Source organism: Mus pahari, chromosome 23, assembly GCF_900095145.1.
Source record: "Mus pahari chromosome 23, PAHARI_EIJ_v1.1, whole genome shotgun sequence".
NCBI classification, from domain to species: Eukaryota; Metazoa; Chordata; class Mammalia; order Rodentia; family Muridae; genus Mus; species Mus pahari.
Window position 1 is genome coordinate 9,694,632 of NC_034612.1, and position 13,275 is coordinate 9,707,906.

The window sequence follows — 13,275 nt, forward strand, 5'->3', positions numbered from 1 at the left end:
CGGTATGCATGAATGTGTATACGTGTGTGTGTGTGCATGTGGTATGTGTGGTGTATGTGTGGTTGAGTATTTGATATGGGTGAATGTGTACATATGTGTGAGAATATGTGTGGTATACGTGAGTATGTGTGTGTGTGAATGTGTGGGGTATGTGTTTCTCTGTGTGTGTGTGTGTGTGTGTGTGTGTGTGTGTGTAGGTCAGAAAGCTGTTCTAGGGGAGCTGGTTCCATCTTACACCTTGTTGGATCAGGGCATAGAATTCAGGTCATCAGACCCACATGAGAACACCTCTACCTACTTCACTCTGAACTCTTGAAACCCACCTCCTTCTCCCACCTAGCTGAGAGTCAGCTGGTATCCAGTAGTCGGGAAGAGAGAAGAATGGCCCAGGCTGGGAGCATCAACTGCCCAAAGAACCCTACCACGAGGGCTAATATGGTAGCTCTATTGGTACAAAGCCCTGGCTTGATCCCCAGCACTACAGGACACTAACCGTGTTGTGGTGTTACATCCGCGCAATCCCGGCACCCACACAAGGAGACAGGAAAATGGAAGGCTGGCTGCACACTGCGTTTGAGGCCAGCTTGGGCTATATGAGATCCTGTCTTTCCTATCAGCTTCACCATTGTGAGGTTCCTCTGGCCCATGACTGTGGATGTCAACTATCCCGACCTTGGAAATGGGCCCGAATGTCTGGATACTTTCCGTAAGCCAGTGTGTAATGACAGGACCCTCTTGTTGGGGATTGACTACATCACTGCCCAAATTCATCTGCTGGAATGTGACCTCATGGGGGGAATACTGGCTTTATAGACGTAATTAAACTAAAATGAAGTCATTAGGGTGGCCCCGCCTCCTTGCCCTCCCCCCTCCCCACTAGACTGGCACCCTCATAAAAGAGCAAGTGTTCACTATGTAGGCACATGGGAGAATCCACAGCCTTGTGGAAGCAGAAATGAGGGGCATGCGTCCACTGGATACAGAACGCAATACAGGATGCCGGGAGTGGTCGTCGTTGCCTGGTAGAGGGAAGGTCAGCTCCTCGCCACATAGAAAGAACTGACCAGCTGAAGCTAGGAGGATACATTTCTCCCATTTAAGGTACTCAGCCACACCAGCCCCAGGAAATCCAGACAATCCTGAAGAGAGACATGGGCTGGAGAGTGTGCCCTGTGTGGGTAATCATCAGCAGGGAGTTTGGGGTGGTCCCTTCCGAATCTATTCAGCACATCACAGGGAATGTGCTCTTTGAGAGAGTATCCCCAGTTAGTGCTCGTCACCACGGCATCATCGACAGCGTCTAGTGTCTTTGATACCCTTAGAAATTCAAGCTAAGGCTGAAGTTTTGCAACAGGAAGTTCAGACTCCTTTCCCCAACTTGGGATGTGGGGCTAGTTAGAGCTGGATTCACCTCCAGGCCTTGTATTTGCTGTCTTGGGTGTAATGATACCTCCTAACAAGTAACCATCTGAGGCTTAGTTTTGCTTATGAGTCTGTGGGTGGCTGGACGGGTCTGACCATTGGACTCACTGGGTGTATAGGACAAGCTGCCGGGCAGGGGCAATGAACCTGATCGGATGGCTTTGCTGGTGGTAGCTGGGCATCTGTAGGATGTGGAGGATGGGGAGGGTCATCCAGTATACTCAATCTCTCACAGTCAACGTGGTTTCTTTTGTGTCTCCCTCAATGGGGAGTAACCAGGAAGTGAGAGGCAAGAAGAAACAGCAGGAACTGACCTCACGAGTTTCAGAGGTCTGTGTCTCAGTGACACTGGATCCCAGGATGGTAGTCCTGAGGTCTTGCCCAAGGCCATCTTGTTTGTTTTGTTGGTGCTTTGTCTATTTGCTGTCGAGACAGCTCTCAGACCTTACTAGCCCAGGCTGGCTTAACATTCACTGTGTAGCCTGAACTAGCCTCAAACTCATCATGGTACCTCCTGTCTTAGCCTCTTGAGTGCCGGGATTGCAGGTGAGCCACTGGCTCTCATCACGTCTTCTCCCCGGTCTTTTCTTTACTCTCCCTCTCTCCCTCCTTTCTTCAGTGCTGGGGGCTGGAAGCCAGGGCCCCCTAGGATGCTAAGCAACCACTTTACCATGGAGCAGTACATCCCAGAGTCTGCCATAAACAGCTGATAGTTTAGGATCTCCGGAAACAGATTCAGAATCTCTGCCTTCCAAGGTCTGTCCCCATAGCAATAGGGTCTGCCCGTCAGTGGTTAGTTTTGGTTGTTAAGTGCTGATTGGGATAGAGGCAAAGACTGCAGCCAAGGGAGGCTGGGCCCCTGATAACAAAGTAGCAAAGATCAGTTATCCCCCACCAACACCACTTTGGAGCTGGGGCCAGGGTGTCTGGGGCCTTGAGCAACTCTGGCTTCCTCCTTCTGCTTTCAATAGCAACTCCTTCTCTAGAAGCCTGTGTCAGAGGACTCTCAATGTCTTGTCGATTTTAGTTAGTGGCACTCATTTCTTCCCCAGGGGACCAGGGACACACTGGCCTGTGGAATTCTCCTTTCACCTCCCTTTTGCCTCTGAGGTTCTGAGGTCTTTGACAACACTTGTCCGGAGCCCTGATTATGCAAAGTCTTACCCCTTGCTGGGGGTGGAGGGAGCTGTTTGTTTTTTTTTTTTTCTCTCCTTTCACAACCGCCTGTTGAGGAGTGAGAATCATTGCACAGAGCAAGAAACTGAAACGGAAAAGCTGGGGCATACCCAACGGGGGTTGGGGAGAGTGGGAGAGTGGAAGTTTGAACCTACAGCCACATCCAAGAGCTTCGTTCTGCAGCCTGGCTTCCCACCCCAGTAATCTCTCTCCATTCCCAGGTCCACTGTAGCTTAGAGAGAGAGAGAGAGACAGGCTACAGTTGAGCTGAGCCCAGAAAAAAAAAAAAAAAAAAAACTCTTTGCTCTCCAGCTTTTAAATCTCTATGCTCAGCAAGATCCCGGCTCTCCTTCCCTATTCCCTCCACTGCTTCAAGCCCCCACCCAGTGAGACCAAAAGGTCAGAGCGTGGGTGATGTGAAGGGCCGGGCCAGCAAAAGCAGCTAAAAGCTCGATGTTTTCTACCAGCTATGGGGCAACACCCTGGATATATAAATGCTTGATTTTATTTTATTGTTATTATGGCTCAGGGTCCAGTATGGGCCATAAATGAATTTAAGAGACTTTGGAGTACAGAATTTAATATAGCTGGTGTCATTAAAGAAAAATGATACAGAGAACCTGTGGGGACAGGCAGACCCCCACCCCCATCCCTGTCTCTCTCGCCATCTCCTGTCACCTGCCACCTTTCGGGAGTGAAGGAAGGTTGGGGACAGGGTAAGTCCTCCATGGGGGGAGCAGGAGGGGACTGAGCCAAAGTGAACTGAGGACTCCCAGGGAGGGGGCAGGGTGGGGGCGGGGGCAGGGGCGGGGGCAGGGACAGGGACAGGGTCATCCTTCCCAGGATGCCTGCTGCTTCAGTGAGTAAATAGTCAAGTAGGGACACTCTGGGGGACTGGCACGAGACAGAACTTTCTAGATAAAGAGGGGGCTTATCAGCCTATAAAAATACCACTTTCACCTATCAGCTGCCCTCTTCTCCTGGGAGGAGACAGAGGGTGGAAGAAAGGAGCCAGGGATGAGGGATGGAAGGGAGACAAATGAAAGACACACAGAGTAACAGAGAGAGAGAGAGAGATCTTTGGGTGTTCCCTCCTCTCTCTCTCTCTCTGTATGTATATATATATATATATATATATATATATATATATATATATATATATGTGTATATGTATATGTGTATATGTGTATATGTGTATGTATATGTATATATACATATATGTACATGTATACATGTATACATGTGTATATATATATATATATATATCAAAAACTTTTATTTTTTGCTTCAAGCTTCCCATCATTCTGACTGCTATTTTGTTTATCGTAAGGAAGGAGAGAGTGTTACAACCCCGCCCATTACTGATTCGTTCATTATATCTGATCTGAGAGCACCTCACATCCCCTGGTCTGAGTCCTTCTGCCATATCGGCATGATATATTTGATTGCATGTGTATTTTACCTTATGTGAAAAGTACAGTAAACAAAAAATCTCGGATAGCGGGAACAGTAGCAACGAACAAGGGAACAGTCATGAGGCAGAGAGAAAGAACAGAGGCACCATGTGTGTAAAGTCCTGGGAAGGAGCAGAAGGTGCAGGGGTGGGAGCAGAAAGGGAGCTGGGTGGGTGGGAGGTGGGACCAACAGACAGCACAACCTTTAGGATGTGTAGAGGTGGAATTTTATGGAAGACCTTCAGATGCGCTTTGGAGGGCCATATGCAGGGACATGCGACCGCATGGCATCTCTTGTTTGTACTGAAACAGTCAGTTCAGAGATTCGTGGGGGAGCTGGCAGGGATGATGGGTGGAGGACCACGGTCAGGTGGTCCCTGAGGAGTTACTGGGGTGGTTTGCACAATGGTCAGAGGATGCTGGTCCCAGCCTCAGGTGGGCTCTTAAAACCCAGTCCTCTATATACCTATCTCGCCTTGAGCAGACTCAAGGAGTCCGTATGACCAGGGTTTACTGAAGCCCACATGGTTCCTGGGGTCAAAATGGGTTGATTTGCTTTAAGGCCCCGGAGCTTCGATGAGGCTAGCAGAAGGCAGGGAAAGGTGGGTTTGAGAGTGGAGGTATGGATGGGCTCATTCTATCTGCTCCCGGTCCACATGTCCATCTTTCCTCCCCAGTGGGTGGCTCTCAGGCTGGACAGGATCTGTTGAGTCAACAGATTTTCTTAAGATGGATTTACCAAACCTGCCTGTAAGCATCAAGGGAGGATGTCCGAATAAGGGAAGAGGTTAGGCCCACGTGTGGCAGATGTAGATGTGTAGATCATGAATGAATGGGTGTGTAGATCATAAATGAATGGGTACGAACAGGATTCGGTGTGTGCGTGTGTTTACGTGTGGGGTGTGTGAACACCCTTACACACTGTGTTGTAGACATTTACTATGGCCAATGGCTGAATGGTGTCCCGGTTGTATGGTGTGCTGGACCATGAGGGAGGCCGACCTGGTGTGATGTCGGGCGAGGGGAAGATCCTCCTGAGTGTGCACGAGTCTGAATCGCCTCTGTCCACCAAGTCATAGGTTTGCAACTGTGGCTGGCTAGGAGTGATCACGGGCATGACTACATTGCCCTGCGTTATGTGTTAATGTGTTCATGAGACACGCTAAGCTACATGTACCGCGTGCACACTAAGTGACAGTATCCTGGGCATTTTGTTGCTCGATTTCCTTGCTGAGGAAGTGCAAACTGGTGGCAACCGGGGGCGGGGGGTGAGGGGGTCCTGGCTACTGGGAGCCGGTGAGATAGCTTTCTTCCAACACCACGGAGCAGAGGAGGGTAAGACCAGAGGCATCTTGAAACAGTGGTTTGCCACCAGCATCTACTGGCTCCTGAGAGGTCCCTGGGCATTCTCACTGGGAACAAGGCTGCCTGGAGCTGAGCACTGGAGGTAGCTAGGAAGCCAGGAGGAAGCCTGGGAGGCTATGGGTGATCAGGATGCTGTGTGTCCATCTGGAGAGGATGTCACTCTGCCACCCCCCATTGCAGCCACCGTGTGATTTAACTGTTGACATCATATACCTGTGTGCACCTAACAGCTGGTCCTGCCAGCCTGCCAGGAGCAGGAGTTGAGGGTTTCCCACATGTTTAGGGGACAGGAAGAGGCACAGTCAGCCATATATACGCACTCCTTTTTTTTTTTTTTCTCCCTCAAGCACCTTTTGCCCAGTTCCCAGGAAGTGGCTGTGGAATTTGCTTCCAAATATAGACAGGGGTGGCCCCTGGCTGTCTGTAGACATCCCTTCTGGCCTCTAGAATGCTGTGCCTCCAGAGAACTGAGTGCCAGAGGCCAGTTTCAGCCCCACACCTGGAATGGCTGGTGGCACACTAATCATAAAGGTAGATGATTAGAATGGATAGATGGGAGGAGTCATGGGGTACAGGGGCTTGCTGCCAAGTCTGATGATCTAAATTCAATCCCCAAGACCCACATGGTAAAAGAAGAGACGTGACTCCTACAATTTGACCTCTGATACCCACATGCATACATCACACACCCACACTCACATCCCAACCCACTTACACACACACACACACACACACACACACACACACATATGTACACACACACACGCACACTCACACACACATGCATATACATACAGGGCCCTTTTCCAAGATGACAGACATATACATGATTATCCTATACCACCCATGCCCCTGTACACAATAGCTCACACATACTTTCATACAATGAGGTACATGGAAAATAATAAGTATATACTCAAATGTATGTGTGCATATTATAGGTGGATTATGTTTTAATACTCCAAGGAAGCTTACATAATGATATACCTACACAACTCCAAATTGACACCTATTTAAATGTATATATTTAAGTACCCCCAAGAGCCCACACAATGGCACAGACTCCCTTGCCAAATGACATGCAATCATAGATAATATTCAACAATAGGCTGGGTGTGGTGGTGACTCACACATTTAATCCCAGCCCTTGTGAGGCAGAGGCAGACGGATCTCTGTGTGTGAGGCCAGCCTGGTCTACAAAGCGAGCCCCCCNCCCCCCCCCGTGTCATGAAAAAAAAAAAAAAACAAGCACAGGAGCAGAGGCTGGGGATGAGGCATGGTCAGTTGAAAGCTTGCTTATCACGAATAAAACCCCCAGGGTTCCCCGCCAGCACAGCATACGAGGGCTGTGCAGGCAATGTTGACTGAGGAAGACTTGGAGGCCCCAATCCTGGAGATTTAGAAATCTTCCCAGGGAGACATTCCCTGTAGGGCGGTTAGGCAGCCTAGGTGCAGGGAACAGTGGGACAGGACCGTGGGGACCCTAGAGCCTCCATTTCAGGCACTGAGCTGGACTAAACCCTCAATCCCCCCTTCTAAGGAAGTAAATCTGCTTGTGGACTCAGGCAGCCTTGAGCACAGGGTACAGACTTGAGCCTGGCCTGGGACCCTTCTATGACCCCCTTCTTGGGTTCCATGATTTTAGCCCAGAGGAGAGGCCAATGGCGACCTGCCTTTTCTCCTGGAAAGAGAGTGATTTGGAGTGATTTAGAGTGATCCTCACAGCCCTGTCCCACAGGCTCCCTCAGCTAGGCAGCAGGCGGGGGTGGGCAGCTTCCCCTACACCCCTTTCTGGGGTGCCAGCTCCTACCTGGGGTGCCAGGGACTAAGATGTGGATGTGAGGTTTTGCTGCTGGGTCTGTCTTCCTGTTCCCTACCCCTGAGTATAACCCTTCATCCTGCCTCCAGGGCAGTGTGTGCTGGTCTCAAGGCTTTTATAGAGGCCGGGATATGGGCATACAACCATCAGGTTTGGAAAGCAAGAATTTTCATTCATCATTCATCCTCCACCCCAGCTGCTAAGGGCCAGCGAACCAGGGTCCTCTACCTACTTTGCTGGCTGTCAATGGGAGAGGCAGAGAGAAATCGGGTGCCCAAAGAAGTCAGCTTTTCTCATGGAGGCTGACAAGATGGCATGCACCCAGCCTTGAAAGCCTTCCCCAGGTCCTGTAGAGAGGAGTCAAAGAGACCAACGATGAAGGTGCTGGGGGTGGCGTGGGGGTGGCGGGACTCTGTAGTCAGAGAGCCTGACCACCACCGGGACCCAGGTCAGTGACCCCATCCCCCCTCACCCCACACCCCAGAGAAACTGCTTCCGAAAAGCAAGGGACACATGTGAATGTTTCGCCCTGGCAGAACTGTATGGAGCTGAATGTGCCAGGGAGACTCACATCAAGGCAACCCTGGCTTGCTGCAAAAGTTCATTAGTCTTGAACCTCAAGTGCTGGCAGATTCATGAGCCTAAAATATCTGCATTTGTGTGTGTGTGTGTGTGTGTGTGTGTGTGTGTGTGTGTGTGAGCACGTGCGCGTGTACAGACACCAGTCTTGAGAAAACAAGAATACAAAAATACAGGGAATGGGACTTGGAAATGTCGAGTGCTTCGTGTTCTGTTCTCAGCAACACCCCCCCTCCCCTTGTGCCAGTAATCCCAGCCCTGGAGAGGTGGAAACTGGAGGAACAGACATTCAAGGTCATCCTGGGCAAACACGGGGAATTGAGCCAGCCTGGTCTACCTGAGACCCATCTTCGAAAACAAGAACAGAACAGGAAAGAAACAGATGAGACCTGGAGAAATAGAAGACGCTGCTGGTTGACGCTACCTGCCTCACCAGGCTGAGACTAGAGAAGCTGGGTAGGCCCCTCAGATGGCTAGGAGATTTGCTGAGGTTAGGCACCCAGTCAGAGCGATTATTTACCCTCCCTGGCCAGTTCTGAGAGAGTTGGGGGGTACATCCACAGCATGCAACAAAACTACCATCCCACAGCTCCAAGGCCTTTATTGGCAGCAGTGGATCTGGACCTCTCTCCCCATGGCCCTCACAGCTCTGCTCCTGTCTCTCTGAGTTGCTTATTACCAAGCTGGGCTGTCAGTGGTGGAAGGGCACTAGCTCATTCTTTCCCAGAGCTTGTTCCCTCTCACAGGGCCTCAAGACATTTAGCCTGTATTGTCCACCACCCACCTCTACTCCCCCCCCCCCCCAGANAANAACACTCNCNCTCCTCNCNCTNAAAATTTATGGAAGAGTTCAACCAGAATATTCCTGTAATGTTTTCTCTGTCACATCCAACACCAAAGTCTTCTTGCCCTGTTGTTCCTAAATGAGAGAGCCAGGTGTCAGTTTCTGTTAATGTCAAATTTTCTCCCTTCTAACTTTCTCCTCCTGTGAAGAGGTGGCTCCAGGCCATTGAAGGAAGGAAGGGTTAAGGGTGGCTGTGGTTCCACCAAGGGTTACCATTCAAAAGGGTCCCCAGTCAGGCTGATACTAAATATCTTTTTTTTTCTTCAACTGATACTAAGTATCAATTTTCTCAAAGCCAAGGCTACGGGAGGAAGCATCCTCAGGCTTCCATACTTCAGTGTCCATATCTGGACATGAGGGACACAAGGCTGGACTTGTTTCCACTGTTGAGAGTGTTATAGGTGGCTCCTGGTGGTCGCTACAGAGGTCAGGAAACCCAGAGTCCTCCATGAAACATAGCTCTCCCACACAGACCAGTTCAGTCTACTTCCTAACCAGTGTTCTTCCTGTTGTGATTGGGACAGAGGGACAATCTGTCTCTGCTTCCAGAGCCTTCTATCAGGGCTGTGTGAGGCAGGAAGGGATTGACTTGGGGGGCGGCTTGCAGTTGATGGGGAAGAAAAATTAGAGGTCTCGACCAAGCAATTGTCTTGGTGACTGATCCTTCCACTTTGGGGTTTGGCCACCTCACCCTCGCCCCACACACCCCCACCTCCCTTCACCTCTCTAAAGTCATTACCAGAGTTTTCACTTACAACTCCAGGGAGGAGTGTCAACTCTCTTTTCTTCCTGCCTTCTCAGTGGGCCCCAGCTGAGAACCTTGTACTCCCTGATGAGAGGAAAGAAAACTATGGAGCCCCCCCCCCATATTATCCTCAAGGATTGAGGTGCTTGCATGCGTGTGGATAAACTGATGTTTCTTGAACAAACATGTAGGTCCAAGTTTAAAAGTCTGATGCTACCTTCTTCGTAATTTCCTAAATCTGGAGCTGTCACACTGAGCTGGTGTACAGAAGTAACCATTCCCAATATCTCCTTTGTTTCCCAGGCCCAGGGTGCGGTTTCTTGTCTCCCCTCCCCATCCCACCCCCGCATCTATGCACAGCCCTTTATGAAACTGGGGTTAGATTCTCTTTGGTGGGACGCCTCACTTCTTCAGGGCAGGCTGGCTGGAAAGGGCCCCCAGAGGCCTCCGGCACTGGATAGAGGTGCAGTTTCATCTCTGGTTTTGAATCTGGCCCTTTGAGCAAGCCCAACACGTGTGGATTTAATTTTCCTTTCTTTCTTGCTTTCTTCCCCCCCCACACACCTCCAAAGGGAACAAGAAAAATAGTCTTTCGTGTCGACAGCGTGACACCATTCCTTCTGCCAAAGAAAATTTGTCTTTTCCAGAGCCCCAGAGAACAGTGCACTCCCAAGTTTTCTTAGCACCCTTCTATCGGGGTCTGGGGGGATCCAGAGGGGTTCCTTTTCACTCAAGGGGGACCCCAGCCCTAGAGTTATTAGCCTAGGTCTCTGGCAATAAGGTCACCACATACACATATTTTGAGGCCCCTGATGGTGTAGAAGCAATGTCTACATCCGCAGAACTTTCATCGACTTTGGGATTGCAGATAGAATTCAAATTCCCCAGGTTCATTCAGCGCAGCCCCCACAGCCCAAGGAGGCTCCATGCCATCTCAGTTCAGACCCTCACCCTTTGGGACTGGTGACCACCCAAATTGGGAGGGGGGTGTCAATTTGGACAGCCTGTCCTTTACCACCGAGTTCTACAGTCACCTAACTGCTACTTTGTGGGAATGAGGACTCCCCGAACAGCTGGCTGTCTAGAGAAACATTTCCAAGTCTTATCTCCTTGATTTGAAATACAAAACAACCCATCTACCCACATGGTCAAGAGCAATAATCATCACCAGTTGGATATTAGAAGGGTATATTGAATATTGAATAATTATGAACCTAGCCAACACTCTTCCCTGAAGGCCCAACGCTGAGAGGCTGGGAGCTGAATAAAACATTGGAAAGAACCTTCCTGAAGTCCTGGGGGGGGGGGAGAAACCCACATAATAAAGTCAAATTTCACTAGGCAAGAGGGAAAGTGATCTCCTGAGGAAAAAAACAGAAAACCCCCCAAAAAACTTCTCACCCTCCCCAGGAGTCTTCCTTCTGAGATCTAAGTTGGCCAAAGTTTAGTTTTCTTGTCATCTATTGTCGTTAGAGTTCTTACTAGCTTTCCCAGGCCTGTGTGCTCTCCTCTCTACTTTCTGACCCCAGAGGAGACCCAAAGGAGGCAGGGACGGGGCCATTGGGGAGGGATACTGAACGGAGTCTGTGCTGTCTTCTGCTTTGCTTTAAAATGAAAGGGGGGAAATGTAAGGAATACCAATAATACGAATACTAATAATAGTAGTAATAGTAATAATAAAAACAACAGCAATGGCTCCTTACGTTTTGTTTTGTTTTAATAGAATTCCGGGTCTTCCTATCTTTCGAGGTATTTAAGATCGAGGTATTTAAGATCGAGGCGGAGACTTTGCAAAAGGGGGCAAGGAAGTTTGCCGAAGGGAGACAAACCAGCGGGGAGCGGGTTTGGGGAAGCGCAACTCTTGGAAAGAAGGGAGGTGCGAGGTGTGTTGCTGCCCTCTCGAGAATTTCCCGGCACAGAGAATGAGGGTGAAGCGGACGAGACGCTGAGATCCATTCTGAGGCTGTAGTGTTTTCCCCACGGGGTGGTTGCTTTCTCCAGAGCACGGGGCCAGTCTCTGAAGCTGGGCTGGGCCCAGGTAGTTGGCACCCGAAATTGCCGAGCAAAGGGGGAAAGTGAAAGGAACTCTGCCCACTCGCGGAGCACCCTCGGTCTGGGTTTCTCGGCCTTCCTGGTCACCCTACTCGAATAGGGGGACAAGGATTCTGGATTGCATTCTTGGGTGAAAACGTGAATTTGAGGTCAAAGTCGTTTGCCTGGGAAACGAAAGCAAAGCTGGAGCACCAGGCCGGGAAAGCCTGGACTCTTGGGGAGGAGAGCAAGGATGGACGCCGGTGTCCTGCGTCTGCGCTGCAGGCTGCTGCCCCGCTATCCCTTGGGGCCTGACCTTGGTTCTGCCGCTGCAGGGCCGCCCGTGTCACTGCCGCTCCAATCCTCGGTGGACCGCGACCAGAACCGGGTCATGCTTCTGGGAATCCTAAAGTTTCGGTGATCGCAAAGCCCCAGGATAGACCCGCGAAGCTGTGTGACAAGTTCAGATGAAATGTCTGGCTCTCCTGGGGCCTGCAACGCAGGGGTTGTGGGGTGGGGGAGGGAGAAACTTACCCTCGGGAAGGCCTGACGCTCGCTTGCTCCGTGTAGGGCAGGCCTAGATTATTGCTCGGGGTGGGAGAAAGTCTGCGCGGTTTCGTAACTTAAAACCCAATGGGTTTCCAAATGCGCGTAGAAGCTTACGCAGACCCACCCGACCTCTCAGAAATTATGCCCATTGATCCAGCTAGAAATAATTGCCGATTTCCACAAAACAAAATAGAGTGCCTCGCCCCTCTGCAGGATCCAGCGCTGAAAAAAAAAATTCCCTCTGCACAGTGCACCCGTCTCTACCCCTTCTCCCACCCCGCCCCACCACACACTCACCCCGCCCCCGTCTGGCCACTCTGGGACCCATTGCATCCCCGGATCTCACTGAAGGAGCGGCAGACCGAATGGCCTTTCTCTCTACAAGAAACCTTGGCAGACATCTAAGATATCTAATATCCACTAAGATAGCAACCAGTACTTATTTCAGTACAGGGACGGACCCGGGCATGAGATATGGCACCACAAATGTAACCAGCTAAAAGGGCCTCCACGACAGAAAAATAAAACTGTGTAAGTAAGAAGCCTTTACCTTTTGCAACGAACCTTGGGAAACCTTGGTTTCCTTACAAATGGGGGCTAAGGTGGTCTCGGTCCTCACTTCTCTTGATCTCTCTAAGAGAATCGATTTTGCTTCTATTTGTGTCTCCTGTTCATACTCTCTACTCCAGGGGGCTCTGGGTTTATTTATTTCTTTATTCCCCCCCCCCAAGGTCCAGGCATGCTGGAGTTGTGTCTTCCAGTAGACCTTGATAAACGAAGATGGGGAGAGAACCCAGCCTCCCGCCACTGCCCCCAAGTCCAGCGTGACAAGGCGCGGGCTGGTTGCGTGCGTGACTTGTGACGTCTCCACGCCCAATAGGACCAGCGGCTGGTGAGATAGTCGCTATCGCCTGGTTGCCTCTTTATTTTATTGGGGTATGCCTGGCAATAAACAGTAATATTTAATTTGTCGGAGACCACAAACCAACAGCGAGCTGGGAGGTACCTGCTTTTCTTGACAGACCCTAGAAGAAGTCTTCGTTTTAAAAGGGGGGTGTATTTGTGTGGAGGGAATATCTTTTCAAAACTCCTTGTGAGCTACCTGGCCTCAGTGAGCAAACCCTTTTGGCTTCTTGGCTGAAGGAAGAGTGGTGAGGTTATAGGAGGTGAGTCTTGTTGGGGGAAAAACTAAAGGGAGGGACAGATATCTACAGGGTGGCCTTAATTTTCCCCAGAGCCCCTGCTTCCCACCCTACCTACCTGCTTCCCACCTCCTAAGCCTGGCTGAACC

The 13,275-nt window shown here is 50.4% G+C and overlaps 1 protein-coding gene across 1 annotated transcript in view; it reads left to right on the forward strand.

The window, feature by feature from the left end:
• Positions 1-12,970: 12,970 nt before the first annotated feature.
• The window catches only part of Tbx5 (T-box transcription factor 5), a 51,551-nt gene continuing 51,246 nt past the window's right edge, over positions 12,971-13,275 (forward strand). Inside the window, exon 1 of the mRNA XM_029533637.1 lies at positions 12,971-13,150. The gene's annotated coding sequence lies outside the window, so the exon portion shown is untranslated. The remainder of the gene's footprint in view (positions 13,151-13,275) is intronic.